At 46.3% G+C, this 16,958-nt stretch overlaps 1 pseudogene; it reads left to right on the plus strand.

The window, feature by feature from the left end:
• The first annotated feature begins 15,333 nt into the window (after window positions 1-15,333).
• Window positions 15,334-15,816, plus strand: LOC118830033 (annotated as a pseudogene).
• The last annotated feature ends 1,142 nt before the right edge of the window (window positions 15,817-16,958 follow it).

Here is a 16,958-nt window from a genome sequence, read left to right on the forward strand (position 1 = left end):
CCCACCTGTGACACTTCGTGGTTCTGAGATTCTGGGCCACGCACTTCATTTCTGTGAGACTTGGCTCCCTCATCTATAAAACGGACATAATATCACGAGTGATCTTCTCCACGGGGATGTCGTGAAGACCAAATTAAGTACCTTCTGTGCAGTACCTTACAAACCTTGGGGTGCTATGAGAACGAATATTAGGCGCTCACTGTGTGCATGGTCTCAGGTCACTGTTATGAAATTCACAACTCAGAGATGGTTCAAGTTTGCTAGGAACCCAAGGATTGCTCTTGTTTCTATGGGGGGCCCCACCTCGCAGGACTATGCTACATCAAAGAGGGGAGGGTGAGAAGCAAGGGTAGGAAATCAGCTGCAGGTACTGTCCCCAAGGGTCCAGGCTTGGAGTCAATGACTGTGATAAGAGTTGGCTTCATTTGTGAAGTGCAAAAACAGACTTTAAGCACACAATTTATTCAGGGACACTAAAGAGAGAAATCAGGCCAGACTTGCCCCATCCTGGGTCCTAATGACATGCTGCTGTAATCACACTCCTGTGAATTCTGCTCATCTTGTGCTGCCTTACAAGAGCCTAGGATTTCTGAGAGTACAAATCCTGTAACCTAATGAGTGATTAATCATGTTTCAGCCACAGGCAGTGTTGTTAAAAGGGCCGTGTGAATCCAGGGCTCCGCCAAAGCAGACTCCTAACCAAGATCCTCATACATACTCTAATTTGGAAATGATCAGCCTTTCTTGTATTTGTGATATCAGGTTAAAAGGAAGCTGCCTCAGGAGAGTGGCTGGCATCCCATGCACACAATCCCCAGTATGTCAAAGGACTCTCAGGATGGGTCCTGCACTGATCTATCTGCCAGGGCACGGGACATTCTAGTGGGCACAGTGATGTATCTTAGGTGAGTGAGAAATCTGTTTCCGTCTGAAGATCACTGATGTGTGTTTAATATATACATATATATGTGCACGTGTACATATACATGTGTGTGCACACATACCACAGAGGCCAAAGTAAAACTAACAACAATGATGATTTGATTTGCTTGTAAGTAGTTAAAAAGAGAAAATATTAAAATTTCAACTAACTTGGTATCTGAATGAAGAACAGAGAGCAAAAAAAAAAGAAAATGTTCACCAATGAGTGCAACAAATAACAAAGTATAACTGGCCAGCCGCCCTTGATGGGAGCTGTCCAGCACAGCTTCAGGGGCCCGTAATGACGAGGCAACACTGCATGCATTGGACCAAGCTCCAGGATGTCGGAGTCCCAGGGGACGAGTGGGTAATTGCCTTGTATATTATGAGCCTCTTTTTCTCCTGAAAGTCTCTTCCTTTGTCCATCTTCTTTTTTTTCCTGAGAGAGAGAGGGAGGGCGGGGGCGGGGGGGCAATAAATCCTGCATAGTGTCAAGAGGTAGAGGAAAGGGAGAGAGAATCTGGTAGAGAGAAAGAAAAAGATGGATGGAGACAGAGAGATAGATATAGAGTTGATGAGGTAGAGAGAAAGGCAGAATGAGGGAAGGAGGGAGACAGAGAGAGAGAGAGAGAGAGAGAGAGAGAAACATTGACAGAGAGATTGAGAGAGGTTGAAATAGCTACAGAGACAGAGGTTGTAGAGAGGTTTAGAGAAAGATTGAGACAGACAGACAGAGATTCCCCAGTGGTCATTGCCACCATTGCCTCATAGCACAATCACAACAACCTGCTGGAAGCTTAGCCCCCATGGAAAGCCCAGGGTCTGCTCCTGCATCCAGCTTAAGGGGCATTGTGAAGAAGCTTAGAACACCTTTCTTCCCTCTGGATTCTTCTTTCTAGAGCCATGAACCAAAATCTGTTGATCTTAACAATCAGGGCAAGCCCACACTCCTTCAAACCTTAGAAAATGTGCTACAAGATGAAGGAAATTAGTCCAAGAGCTAGATGTCAGAAAGGTTCTTGCCCCTTCTGGGCCTAAGTGGTACCTTTGGAAAGATATGTGTTTACCAAATCTTCCAAACCAAATCATATTGTAAACCCCATCCTGAATGTGATTAGCTAATTTTGCTCCTAAAAAATCTCTGGGGTGATTTTATTAAATCCATGAGCATGTATAAGGTGGGTGTTAGCATGTGCTGGATGTTGTGGTTATACAAAGATGAGTCCTCAAGGATCTTAAGCTATGCAAACACAGGTACCCAAACTGACAGTATGCAGATCACCCTTGTCTGGTAAGTTCAGGGATGACTTCTTGGAAGGGCAGCCTTAATGTTAGGCCTTGAAGGGTGAATAAGATTTCATCCAGTGAGACAGGTTGAATGGTGAATAAACCAGCTTGACAGAAGGATGAGACAGAAGGAATGGGTAAGTGTGGGATCAGGCTTTGGGTTACAGAGGAACTTGAAAGCCAAGCTCAGGAGTTTGGACTTTTTTTCTCATAATAACCATGAAGTTGCTGATATTTTTTGAACGGGGGTAGCACAATCAGGCCTCTGCATTAGGAAGATGAATCTGGAAGCAGATATAAGTAAAAATGGTCAGCTAAATGGTGCAGTGGATAGAATTCCTGACTTGGAGTCAAGGAAGATTCATATTTATGAGTTCAAATTTGGCCCCATTTACTCACTGTGTGAACCCGGGCAAGTCACTCAATGGTTTTTGCCTCAGTTTCCTTATCTGTAAAATGAGCTGGAGAAGGAAATTGCAAACTACTCCACCATCTTTTCCAAGAGTAACCCAAATGGAGTCATGAAGAGTAAGACTCAACTGAAAAATGACTGAACAAAATAAGGAGAAATGAAAGGAGGAGATGGGGAGTCATTTTTATAAATAAAGAATGCCATTATTTTAGCACGACATCATCCTTAGGCTTGTCTATTTGTAAATTCAGGTTTCCCAAAGGGGGTTTTCCCAAAACAGGGGCCACCTTCCTATTGTTTTTAGCCATATGCTTGTTCCCTGATACAGCATTAGGATCATAAATTCCAAGCTGGCAAGGATATTAGAGGGTGTCCTGTTCAGCCTTCCTCATTTTACGTTTGAGAAAACCAACTCAGAGGCGGTGACTTTTGTAAGGTCACACAAGCATAAAGTGGCAGAGTGAGACTCTGAACCTAGGCAGCTAGATGGTACCATGGACAGAGTATTGGACTTGAAGTCAAACTTGAGTTCAAGTACTGCCTCAGACACTTACAAGTAGGACCCTGGACAAGTTGCCTAACCTATGCCTGCCTCAGTTTCCTCATTTGTTAAATGGAAATAATAGCACTTACTTTCCAGGGGCACAATGAGGATCAAATGATATAAAACATACGTAAAGTGCTTCTTCATCCCTAAAGTCCTGCATGCAGTCTGGCTAATAATAATAATACTGTTATCACTCCACATCCAGCGTATCCTAACTTCCACTGCAGGAAGCGCTCCCTTCCCTGGAAGCCCCCAGACACACGGGTTCTCTCCTACCTCCACTGGAGGAGCTGAGGAGATGCACCCTCCACCGTCTCACACAGAAGAACAGATGGAACAGATGATCGCCGGAGGATTTGGCCTCCCTCTCTCCCACCCAGGGCTCTGCCCTTTAGCACCTTCCTTGATCTTAGGGAATCATCTGCTGATAAGACTGGGAAGTCCTCTAAAAGGTGAAAAAAGATCTTCACCCTTCAAATTACTTAATCTCTTGGACACTTAACCTACCTAAGGCTGTTTCCTCCTCTGTGAGATGAGGGGTAGCTGGCAGCCAGGAAGACCTGGGTGCAAACCAGTTCATGTCTCTGGGCCTCAGTGACCTCCTCTGTCAAATGAAGGGGCTGAGCTTAATAACTTCTAAGGTGCCTTCCAATTCTGAGTCCATGATCTTATGACCTCCCAAGTCCCTTCTGACCATCCTTCAGTAATGAGCTCCTCATCTCGGTCTCCTGCTTTAAGCAGAGCTAGAGTCTGGGAAAGGGGACAAATTAAGTCATCATCGCTCATTAAGCCCTAGAAGGAACAAGTTTGGAGGGGGTGGGGGAGATGTCTCAGTAGTACGAGATAGGAAGAGACTGAAAAAAGGGAAGGACAGGCATGGAAATGAAAGTTTGCCTTCTTTGTGATTTTGCCTAGGGCCAGGCCTGTTCTTTCCAAACACACTGGTCTGCTTTTCAACCAACTTGCAAAACAAAACATTTTCAACATCAAAAAGCTGATAACAAGGCTCTCTTTCAGAACTTTCCTGGGAGAGCTGCCTTTGGATAAGGAATTGCAACTGTGTGGCAGCAGTAGGAAGGCTTGCAATGAGAAGGTCTGTTATGACGAGTTGACCACATCCCAGCAGGTATCTCTACAGTCGATGAGAATCACTAAGCATCAGTTGGAGGAAGCCAGGGTAAGTCACCCAACCAAAAAACAGAGAGAAGATCTAAAAGAAGAGTGAGTTAATTGGCATCTTAAAAGGGCAGATCTATCATTGCACTTTCTAGAATTCCTGGGCTGGACCAGACAACCTACTGAAGCTAAAGTCAGATGGAGATATTCTGTTCTTTCTCATTGAAATGACTAATTGGTCATCACCTCCCTATCGGTACTGAGAGAGATCTTTGGGTGGTACAACACATACGGGGGGCTTACTTCTTCCACATTTTCATCACTCTCCTTTGCCAGCCTGTCAGAGCCCTTCAGAGACTAAATCTAAATGCATTCCTGGAGAGGACAGCTCTGAGAGGTTACCCAGAGGAACATTTCACAAGGCTGGCAACCCGAGAGCGTAGCTAGTGCTCACAGGAGGCAGAGTACTCTTCACCAGGGTTCCTCACACTACAGAAAATAAAAGAAAGCCAATCATTACCTTGCAGCAAATGTTTTGGAGACTCCATTTTTGAAGAGGATAGATTCTGCAGACAAACCGAGCCTGGCAGAGGCAGAAGAAGGGAAGAGGAAAGTATACAAATGTCAGAATTACCTTCTGATTCTAAGCAAACAAATATTTTATCTCACTACTTGGGCAAGTCCCTTCTCTCCCAGACTCAGTTTCCCATTCTGTAAATTGATGGGCTTAGACTAGAGGATTTCTATTGTTCTATCACAGTGTGACATCCTGCAGTACACATCTATCATTCCATGCCACAAACTGATTAGAGGCCACTGGTGACCAATAATAATGAAATTGTGTTTGCATTTCACAGGGTTATTTGAATTTCACAAACCTTCTATTTCCTTCACCAGGGAACCAAGCATCTTCAGTGTTAGCTCTGCAATTAGGGAGACCCAGCAGAGATGCAGGAAACCAGTGGACTGCACTGGAAGCAAGTGCCCAATCTTTCTGGGGAGGGAGCATTTAGCTCTCTTTTAAGAAGAAGGAAACTTTGTTACTCCTGCTGCTGGATTGTAAATCTGGCCATAGTCCTGCCTGCCTTTGGTCAGCCTGAGCTCTTCAGGGGACAAGAAAACAAACCCAGGTCAATCAGTCCATCAACATGCATTTATTAAGCATTTACTATGAGGCTGGTATTGGTCTAAACAAAGAAAGGAAAAAAGAGCCTTCCATTCTAAGGGATGGCGGAGACAACATACAAACAACTGTGGAAATACAGGTGTACACAAGGAAAGGTAATCTCAAAGAAAAGGCACTGGCCAGGGACTGAGTTGAATCTTGAAGGAAGCCAGGGAAGCTTGGAGGCAGAGCTTAAGAGGGAGGGCATCCCAGACATGGATAAATCTTTGAGGCTTGTAAAAGGGCTCTGCCCGACATGAGTTTCCAAGGCAGTCTTCCCTTATTCAGATATATTGACCAGCAGGAAAGCCACTGTGATGGAGGAGGTGGTTCAGGGCCAGGAATGGTGCCAGATGTACTCCTTCTGAGTTTCCATCCCCCCCCAGGTATTTGTATGTTATCCATGACTTAGTGACCTTCCTGAGGAAAACATAAATCTACTAGAGGGGTGAGCCTGACAATACCAGACTTCTTGTCTGACAAAGATGGTCTTGAGCTTCTACCCATAACTGCAGAGATATGTTGAAAAGCCTGAAGTATAACAGTTAGTAAAGGCATAAAGAAGCACTTCCCAGGAAGGCCTCTCTACAACTGCCATTTGGGCTTTGGTATTCAAATGGAACATGAAGAAGACTTCTTCTGGCAAAGATGACAGGTTTTAGAGCTACAAGGGACTGGGAGAACCCTGAGGATGTTGGTTTTACACTTGAGGAAATGGACCTAAAGATTGAAGAGACTATCCTAAGTACATGAGACAGGAAGAAGGATAAGGGGGAGGAGAAGGAGAAGGAGAATGAGGAGGAGGAGAAGGAGGAGGAGAAGGAGAAGGAGTACGAGGAGGAGGAGGACGAGGAGGAGGAGGAAGAGGAAAAGAAGGGTGAGGAGAACAAGAAGAAAGAGGAGGAGGAGGAGGAGGAAGAGGAGGAGGAGGAAGAGGAGGAGGAGAAGGTGCTATAGTGCGACATGAGATCCTTGAGATCAGGCCCTGATGGGATTTTGTTTCTGAATCCTCAGTGACTAACCCAGAGCCAAGAGCATAGTAGGCACTTCTTATCTGCTGGACTGTATTATGCTGGCATTTTAGTGCATACAAAGTGAGATCTGAACCCAGGTCTTTTGACACCAGATTCAGTGCTTTTATTGAGCTCTGTTCCACAGTTGCCTCTTAATACTAACTTTGGCCCCATACATCCTCCCTCAACTGAAGCCCCTGACAACCTTTCCCTACCTTGAGTCAGTCTTTATGAGTCACGATGGTTGAAAACAAATGTTTCTACCGATGACCAGCCTTCTAATGGTGGGTGTTCCAGGCCTTAGTGAGGCTCTACCTCAGACTGCTGACTCAGAGATTGTTCCTAGGCCCATTAGAATTGCCTTTGGCTGGCCCAGAGATCTGGGGTTCACCTATACATCATAAGAATGAGAGACTCCTCAGAGCAAATCTTCTCTGGAAGGGCTGAAATTCACAGATTATTCCTGATTCTTTCTGGCTGCAGATAGTCTATGGCTCCTTTCTGGTGGGGGGAAGATGGTCTTTGGTAAATGGATATACAAGCAAAGGATGGGCATGAGGAGCTGCTACCCTTCCACCTTTGGTCCTGCCTGGTTCTCTTTGAAAGCATCTTTCTCTTGTCTAAAAACACGTTACTCCCAAGGATTCTAGTAGCATTCCCCTTAAAGTAGGTAAGTATTGGTATTCCAGGCCCTTCCCATACACCACCAATAAGAAGCAACTTGCAGTCCAATAATGCCTGTGCCCCCTGCCCTCTGCTCTGTGCCTGCTGCTCTGATGTGCCTCCACTCTCCTCCCCAGACTCCAATTCACATTCAACAAAATGAGCTGGATCTTGGTAGTACACTTGCCTTGATGCCATCACCCAAGTGATGTTCTCTTCCTTCTCTGAAAGGGGACAATGGGAAGGCTGAAGAGCTGCTGCTGGGCCTCCTCCCATTGGCTGCCAAAGCTGCTGCTTGAGAGATGAGCCTCTGGGCCCAAGGCAGTAGCTTAACAAGCTCCAATAGAAGTGGATGGAAGAAGCGGGTCTGGGCTGACTCTTTTTTCCTCTGCAAATAAAGTGAAACTACCTAACTGATGGACCCGGTATTGTGAGAATGTGCACAATTAGATGCTGCCAAGACGTCCCTAGAATCTCTTCATCAACAGGACCCCACTCCTTACCATCGAGGACATGGACAGCATTGGAATCCCCACTCTGATTTAAAAGGCCTCCCCTAGGACAATGGTACATATACAACTGCAGGGGCATGTGTGTGTGTTTACCAGTGTGTGCCAATCAATCCATGAACAAACATTTACTAAGAGCTAAGTGCGTATCAGGAATTGTGCTAAGCACCAGGGCTATGTGGGTTCTAAAGCAGGTTGTCAAACACATATCTGTGCCTTGAAAAGAAAAATTACTATTCAAAGAAACTGCGGCATTAAAATCCAGGAAAGCACTCAAGGCAACATGAACCTTGCCATCGATAAACATCGATTAGGCGCCTACTGTGCGCCAGACACAGTGCGGCATCAGCTAATGAAGTGCTAAGCCCTGAGGTTCCAAAGCCAGGCCACCACGTGGTCCCTGCTTCCAGTAAGCCGACAGTCTCACCCTTCCTCGGGGTAATAATTGACTTTTCTGGGGGCTTTAAGGTTTGCAAAGTCCTTTACAAGCATTACCCCATCTGGGCCTCATGACAATCCAGTAAAAAGTTATTAAAGGAATTGTCACCCCACTTTACACATGAGAAAGCCGAGACTGAGGGGAAGAAGTAGGGGACATGATTTCCCCATAGCATACTCCCTCAGGGGAATATGGGGAGGAGCATGTGCCAGGAATGTCCAACCATCTCTACCTCTTTGACTACTCTCTCCCTTTAGACCCTGATGGAGACAGTCCAGGCCTAGGACCCAAGAGCCTTGGGAATAGCAAACCAAACAACCAGACCTGCTTCCAGCCCAGCCACCAGAGCCATCACTGAGGGGAGACATCCTTGTGGAGAGGGGGCCCACATTCCTCATTACTACCAGCAACAACTGCTGACCAGCTGCCACCAATGGACGAGGCCCTCTCGGCATGGCATGGCCTCCCAGATCACCGGTCCTGCTTCTTGTACAGTCCTCATCCGAGGAATCAACGCCCATAAAAAGAAGATTATTAAAGAAGAGATTAGCCCCCCACCACCACTAGCTGCCAGCCATAGCACAGGTGAGCCAGCCAGGCCGAAGCAGCAAGGTACACTGAGGGAAAAACAGGGGGTAGTACATGTGAGCCAAGTCAAACCACCACCCCCTTGACCCCCATCTCCTCTTGGGCCACAAGGTGGAAAGCCCAGGCCCCTGAGCCCATAAGCCCTGGGACTGCTCAGTCCATGGGACCTCTAGCTTGTTGCCCCTCAGCATCGTCCTGGGAAGCAGCCCCTGGAAAGATGTAGCCCAGAGACCAATTGCTCCTGCAGGAGCCATGGACACAACCACTGAAGACCCAGAAGGGAAAGTGCTTGCCATAAAATCATTGGCACGGTCAAAAGGCTCAACACCAGAAATTGATGCAGTTTTTACCAGTGGGGATGACAATGAAGAAAAGGCCTGCCCATTGCTTTGGCACTGCCCCTAAGGCCCCTGGGACTTCTTCAACTGAGTGGCAGCTAAAAGCTTCCCTATGTATTGCCTCCCCCATTGACTGGGAGCTTCTAGAGGGCAGGGGCGGTCTGACTTTTCTGTTTGTATCTCATGCTCATACTCCTTCTGTCAGCTCTGCTTCTGACTCTCTGGACTCCCTCTCCACCTCCCCCAGTGCTCCATCTGGAACTTCCCTTGTCCCCACAGCCCCTTTCTCCCACAAGGGCCTCCATTTTGGGGAGGGCCCCAGGCATCTATTCTTCATTCTTCTCTTAGCTCTGACTCTGAATTGCTGGACTCTTTCCTCCTCCCCTGTTTTTAAACCCCCCTCCCCACCCCTTAGCCCTCCCTCCCTCAAACCCAAGTCAACAGCAAGTCGTGCCATCATTCCCTGATATCATGGTCCTCTTTGAGAACCAAGAACAAACACAACAATGTGGTCTTCTCCCAGGGTAACATAGGCTCCTTGAGACCAGAAGCTGTTTTCCTTTTATGGTATTTGTATCTGTGTGCCAGGCACACAGTAAGTGCTTAATAAATGTTTTGGGGCTGACTGACTGACTCAAAACCTGGCCAGCTCCTTTTTAGCCATGTAGTTCTCTGATAATGTGCTTAACGCCATGTTTGCTGTGCAGGTTTGTGTGACTACTGTATTATAATCTACTTATTACCACCATGTCTCCCTCTCTTGCCAAGGCGACAGCAGAGTAGCAGCACCACGAAGGCTAGAACTGCTTTATTTCTGTCTATGCATACTCAATGCCGGACTAACATGGTGCCTGACATGGAATCAGTGTGTCCTAAGTGTGATTTGAATTGATTGCACTCACTTGGCTGGAAGTGAAAGGTACGATCCCATGGAGAGACACTTGCTTATTGGCTAAGTCATGCCCTGCATACACACAACCCTTCCCTCTGCCTGTGACAAAAATTAAACAGAACAGATATAAATGTACACTCCATTTTCATTTTTTTAATTCAAAAACATTTATTGAGTGCCTACTATGTGCCAGGCACTATGCCAAGTACCAGGGGTGGTTGTTGTTGTTGTTTGTCCTTCTTTCTCAAAGAGGACCGATGACATCAGGAAGGTGATGCCATGACTTGCAAGTGACTTGGATTTAAGTGAGGGAGGACTATACAAAGTCACCAGCCTCACTCTCTCCTCCAGAGCCATCTGGATCCAGTGATGAGATATAGATCAGGATGACTGGAGATGGCCCCCACCAGGGATACAAAAAGAGACAAAAGATAACCCCTGCCCTCAAGGAGCCTGCAATCCAACGGGGAGACAGTAGACAAACAGATATCTACATAGCAAACTGTACACACCTGAGTTTAATAGGTTCTTTCCATTAGACTGTGAGCTCCTTGAGGGCAGGAAGTGCCTTTACCTCTTTTTGTATCCCCAGTTCTTAGCACAGTGTCCAGCGCACAGTAGGCATTTAATAGACATTTATTGACTAACTTTCTATTGCACATGTAAAATAAGCCTCCTGAATCACCCCAAAGTACTTCAATCCAAACATGTCTGTACAATTAAAGAGAGAGTGTGCCCCATGACTGATGCCTTCTCTGACTAGATAAAGGCCAGTGCCAACAGGAGAGCACAGCGAAGGTCATCCTAAAAACACGGGAGCCAATACTGATTAGAGACACTTCTAAGGGACATAGGGAAGGACCAACCCACCTTGATACTGGTGAAGCCATTTGAAACTTGCTAAGTGGTACCAGCTCCTATCTGCATGGCATATATAGGCTGCAAAGAGGGATGAGGAGAGCTCAGGATCCTCCAGTGTCAGAGCTGCAGGGACTGCATGTACCCTCTAGCCTCAACTCATTTTTGTATTGATTCGTTGATTCATTCCAGGAACGTGAATTAAGCACCTGTTTCAGGTAGAGGAGGACACAGGAGCTTTAGGTAAGACTTGACTATGCTGTAATAGAACTCACAGTCTAGCAGAGAAATCAGCCACAAACACAGATGTAAAAGTAAAAGCCATTGTTATGTCCAAGATTCATAGCACTAAATGTGCCTAGGACAAGTACCATGGAATGCACTGCCAAACACTCCTGGGCAGGCTGGCATAGGGGAATTGTCTGGAGAAAACCAACATTCAGGATACCACTGCCAACATCCATCCAGTAGCAGCTTTCTTTAATTACTCTTACTAAGGCTGAGGGTCAATTGTTTCCCTGCTAAAGGCCTGCAAGGGTGCTGTCAGCACCCTCTAAATATTGGTGTACTGAAGCAAAGTTCTATTGACCCCATCCCAGTTCCACCTCTAACCTTAATCCACAATATACTGCATGGTACATTCTTTAAGGATCTACAGAATAGAATGCCATAGGAAGAAGGTCTGAGGAGGGAAGGTTGTTACCAGTACAGGGAAGGAAGAATCCAGAAAGTCTTCATGGAAAGGGTGGTGCTTGCGGCCCAGTGAGTTTGGGTGCCCTTCAGCTGACATGTAGAAATGAAGAACAACTCTAATTTAGGCATTAACTCATCACCAAAGGCAAAGGTGAATCTCAGACACCTGAGGAAAGGTGTTCCAACTTAAAGGTTCTACAGAATCCTTACACAAGACCTCCAAATTTTCTCTCCTAGAATTTGATATCCCCAGGAACCTGCCAAGTGCTATTCACAAGGGAGCCTGAGCTTATGAAAAGGAAGCAAAAAATGAGAGGAAGAAAAGTATTGGCATAAGGTAGCATGTGACATGAATCTCTCCCTGCAATTTCATCAGGGTCCCTGGAAAACCCAGTATCAGAGGAAGGCACCCGGCTGCATTTGCATACAGACACTGCACTCTGAGCCCCTGGGTTTTCCTGTGGATCAACTGTTTTTGTCCTTGTCATTAATCCCAGCCTGGCTTAGGGCAGGGGCTTTTCCTAGCCATTGTGGCCACAATTTAATCCAGCCCAGAGACCTGCCAATACTGCAGTGTTAGGAATGTGCACGCGGGATCTGTCTGAGAGGGCACAGCAGCAGCAGGTCTTCCCCCCACAGCAAATGAGGTCTGTTGCCCACCTTCAGCATTTTGTGGTTTTCTAAATAGGGAAAATGAGTCATCCCTAAATTCTTGGAACCCTGGGGTTTGAAGCTATGCTTTTTATGACCCTCCCTGTAATTCATTTGTCTTCGGTCTCCTCCTGAGCAATGGACAGTCACCCTAATCCTCTCTCCTTCTCTAGTCTCAAATCTTCCCATCCCCATGACGCCAAGGGCTACATTCATTTCAAGTTAATTCAACGATCTCCTATAATTGCTAGGCACTATGCTGAGGGCTAATGATACAAAAGCCTCTGCCCTGGGTAAGATGACATTCTACCACTCTATAGCACTGTGTGGCTCAGTGATTCTGGGGTTTTTCAGGGCCACTTGAGTTATGGGGGTGTCTCAGGCATTCTAGCTTAGAGGTAACCTGGCCCACCAAGAAGGGTGAAACCATCATCTATATAACACTCTGCAGTTGGCTAGGGAAATGAAGGCTGAAAAGCAACTCAATGTCCTTCCATTGGATGCCCTCTTCCTGACCTTCCTGAACAAGGAGTTGTTGCACCATGAGGGATTTAGGTCAGGTTTAATAAATCCTTCATGGAAATAAGGGCCGGTAATAGGGCTCCAACATGTGGCTTTTTCAAGAGGTCAGTGAAGGACAGATACAGGAGCTTGTGCAGGCCAGTGGAGATGGGGCCGCATTTGAACTCCACAGCTACTAATTGCATCATTTGGGTCAGTGTTCAGAGTTTATCTGGAGAATTTAAGGAATCTGAAGGACAGAATTTCAGATTTGGAAGGGACTTCAGAGATCACCTCACCCCAGCAATAACTGAAAAAAAAAACAAACAAAATCCTCAGACAACATACCAGACCAGGGTCATCCAGCCTTTTCCCAGAGATCTGCCAATGTGGTGGCACCCATTGGCCCTCAAGGAATCCAACCTCCATTTGGATAATAGCAGGGAAGGTTTTGCACACGTTCATCCTAGATCTGCGTCTTTGCAGCCTTCCCCCATTTTCCTGTTTCCTTGCCTTCTGGAGAGAAGCAGAGCTAGTTTGGTTTCCCTTCCCTCATGTAGTCCTTCAAATACATGCTTCTACCTCCCCCCAGTCTTCACTTTTTGAGGAAAAACATTCCCAATTCTTCCAATTAGTTTTCACATGTCATGAGCTTGTGTCCCTTTACCATGGGTTGTCCTCTGGATATACTTCAGTTTCTCAATCAATTAACAAATATTTACTAAGTGCCAACTAGGCACTAAGCATTGGTGATACAAAGAAAACACAGTTGTTACCCTCAGAGAGCTTATGTTCTCATGGGAAAGGAAACATGTACATAAACAAGTAGAGAGAAGATACATAAAAAAGAGATACAAGCTTACCAGAGAGGAAGCAGCTGGGCGGGACCAGGGAAGACTTCCTCCCAAAGGGGACACTTTCCTTGGATGTTCTTTCCAAAATGCGGCATGCAAGCCTGTGCAGGAGATCACAGATGCCATCTGACTAAGGCAGAGTAGAAGTTTTACCTCTGTGCTCAAGGAAGGCAGGAGCTCAAGTCTAGTGCCTCAGGCTAGACCTTAATTACTAGTAGAGACAACAGACCCAAGTAAGCCTTCAGTGCACAGGCGAAAGGGACACAGCTGTAGGCTAGAGGCTATCCCAGGGAGGGACACAGCCATGGGCTAGAGGCTATCCCAGGGAGGGACACAGCGTAGGCTAGAGGCTGTCCCAAGGAGGGACACAGCTGTGGACTAGAGGCTATCCCAGAGAGGGACACAGCTATAGGCTAGAGGTTATCCAATGAAAGGACACAGCTGTGGGCTAGAGGCTGTCCCAGGGAGGGACACAGCCAGGGTCTAGAGGATATCCCAGGGAGGGACACAGCTGTGGGCTAGAGGCTAACCAATGAAAGGACACAGATGTGGGCTAGAGGCTATCCCAGGGAAGGACACAGCTGTGGGCTAGAGGCTATCCCAGGGAATGTTCACTTACGAAGTTATTTCTGCAAGCTCTGTCAGGATGCTATTTGGTAAGCTGCTGGGCCAGGGGACAAGGGGACCCTTTGGTTGCTTCTTTGTCTGCTTACCCAGGCACCCACTCATCTGTGGGCTGCTTGAAATCTCCAGATATTCCCAAAGAATGTAGCAGAACTCTTTTGGGGGGCATCTTTATAGGTGTCAGTCATGTTGTTCTTCTTCCTGCTAGGTCATGGCCACCCATAATTTCTTTACCACTTCATCATGTATGCCTTTATATTGATCTTAACTATTTCCTACATGTGGATCTCACCTTCCCAACCCAATGGTGCAAAAACTCATCAAAAGCAAAAACCAAGTCTTATTTGGGTCCACTTGGCTCTATCTTAGATGGCTCGATACAACCCACCAAAAAACAGAAGTTTAACTCCACACCCATAGTCAGCATATTGGGCATAGACAGAGAACCTCAGACACGTGAGGACCTTTAGAGGAAATACATTACTGCCAAACAAACAAGTGCCAACCGAGTCCTGATTCACATCAGCCCAAAGTGGTAAGCATGCCTGTGCCTCTTTTTCATTTCTGTTTCCACCAACAGCATATTAAGTCAGAATTTCATCTATTCTGCATAAAAAAAACCCCAGGCACATTCTAATCAGTTAGGTGGGCTGGTAGGTAGAGTGTTAGACTTAGAATCAGGAAGAGTTCAAATTCTGCCTCAGACATTATCTCTGTGGCCCTTGGGACATCATTTAACCCTCTCAATTTCCTTGTCTGTAAAATGGGGATAATAATAGAATCTACCTCAGGCACTCAAGAAACATTTATTAAGTACCTACTATGTGCTGGGCAGCCTCTGAGCCCTGAGGATGAAAAAGGAAGCAAAAGACAGTCCCTGTTCTGGAGGAACTGACAATGTAACTTCACAGCGTGGTGAGGAGTAAATGGAGCTGTGTCTGTAAAACATTCTGCTGCATAAATACGAATTATCAGCTATTACTGTTATCATTATTATTTTCAGTGACAGATATTCAAAGAAAATCATATCACATTTTCTAACCTAGTAAACTTTGACAATCCAAAGTTTGGAAATAAGACAATACATGGATTTTTATATTGTTGCCCAGTAATTTCTTAAATACCTTCCATAGTACTGCCAGTTACTGGGGATACAAAGACAAAAAGGCAACAATCCCTGCTCTCAAGGAGCTTACAGTCTGGGGTCTCCTTCCATCGGTTCGTCCGGGAGAAGAGGAGCAAGAGTCCAGCAGAGAGGCAGCATGGCAGACATCCAGATGGAGCTTGCCTATCACAGGTGGTCAGCCAGCTTCCAGAACAAGAAGGGGGTGCTGCTCGGGGACACAGCCAAAGAGAAGCTGCCCCGATACTCCAAGAACATGGAACTGGGCTTCAAGATCCCCGAGGAGGCCATCGAAGGCACCTACACATACACCACCAAGAAGTGTCCCTTCACCGGCAATGTCTCCATCGGAGGCAGGATCTTGTCTGGTGTGGCAAGCAAGATGAAGACGCAAAGGACCATCATCATCCGCCGGAACCACCTGTATTACATCCGAAAATACAACCAATTCGAGAAAAGCCACAAGAACACTTCCGTGCACCTGTCACCCTACTTCTAAGACATCCAGATTGGAGGCATTATGACCCTGGGTGAGTGCAGGCCCCTCAGCAAGAGTGTGAGGTTCAACGTACTGAAGGTCACCAAGGCAGCTGGCACCAAGAAGCAATTCCAGAAGTTCTGAGCCCCTCCACACTGGTGGTGGGAGGGTGTGGGTGTGGGTGTGGGTACGGGTGTGGGTGCTAGTGTAAATGTGAGCGCTAGAGTATTCTCCATGGCCAGACAAGCCGCTCTGCTAGTAAAAGCATCCTTCCCCCTCCCCCCAAAAAAGAAGCTTACTCAGGAAAGCAACATAGATCTAACTGAGGATATACCCAATGCACACAAAACAAATGGGGCTGAGGATGTGAGCACCTGTGAGAAGTTACTCAGAATTTTCCGGATGTTCCCATGTTTTTATTATAGCTGCAGAAGCAGATGAACTAAACTTCTGGTCTTGGTGAACATGATATCAGCATAATCTGAGAGGCTTTTGTCAAAGTACTTAATTTACATTGGCTCAGTTTGTTTCCCCACTGTGGCTGTCTCCACATATTGACTGACTTCTAGCAACACCTGTGAAAAATAAAAGGCCCTTGAAGAGTGACATGACTGGGGATGAGGTAGTCAGACACACCTCCTGCCTTGGGCATTTATTAAGCACCTACTATGTGTCTGGTACTATGCTGGTCTCTGGGGATACAGAAGCTCCTGCTGCTTCCAAAGGAGAGGCTGATTTGATAAGAAGGCATGGAAGGAGATGTTTCCCATATTTCCATGGTGGTCAGGGGACATATCTCCCTCCTTTTTAGCCTTGAAGGAAAGGCAGAGGAAAGGAGGCCCCAATGGCCAGCAAATCCAAAAGAGGAAAAATGGACTCCTCTTTTGCTCCAGAGCCTTACACATTCCTTCCTTTCCCTTCTCTTTCTTCCCAGCCCTCCCCAGCTTTCTTGAGTCAATATTCCCATTAGAAAGCAAAACGACCATAAAGTCATTTCTGTGATGAAGTTTATTTAGTGTGGTCCAGTCCAAGACGCAAAACCCAAGGAGACCATTATTCTCAGGCTGAGCGCACAGTGATCAAGGTTGAAGCAGGACCATGCACCCCAACCCAGACCTGAGCCCTACCCCCCCATATTAATTTATTTAACATACAATCTTCTTCCCAGGCCTGGGGGGAATCCCTTGTTCATGGAGGTCCTCTTAGCCAGAGATTTATCAAACCTGCACACATGCAGAGCACTGCCATCAGATCCATTACCTAAGCTGTTTGTTTTGGTCGAAATG

Source organism: Trichosurus vulpecula, chromosome 8 (assembly GCF_011100635.1).
Source record: "Trichosurus vulpecula isolate mTriVul1 chromosome 8, mTriVul1.pri, whole genome shotgun sequence".
In the NCBI taxonomy this organism is placed as follows: Eukaryota; Metazoa; Chordata; class Mammalia; order Diprotodontia; family Phalangeridae; genus Trichosurus; species Trichosurus vulpecula.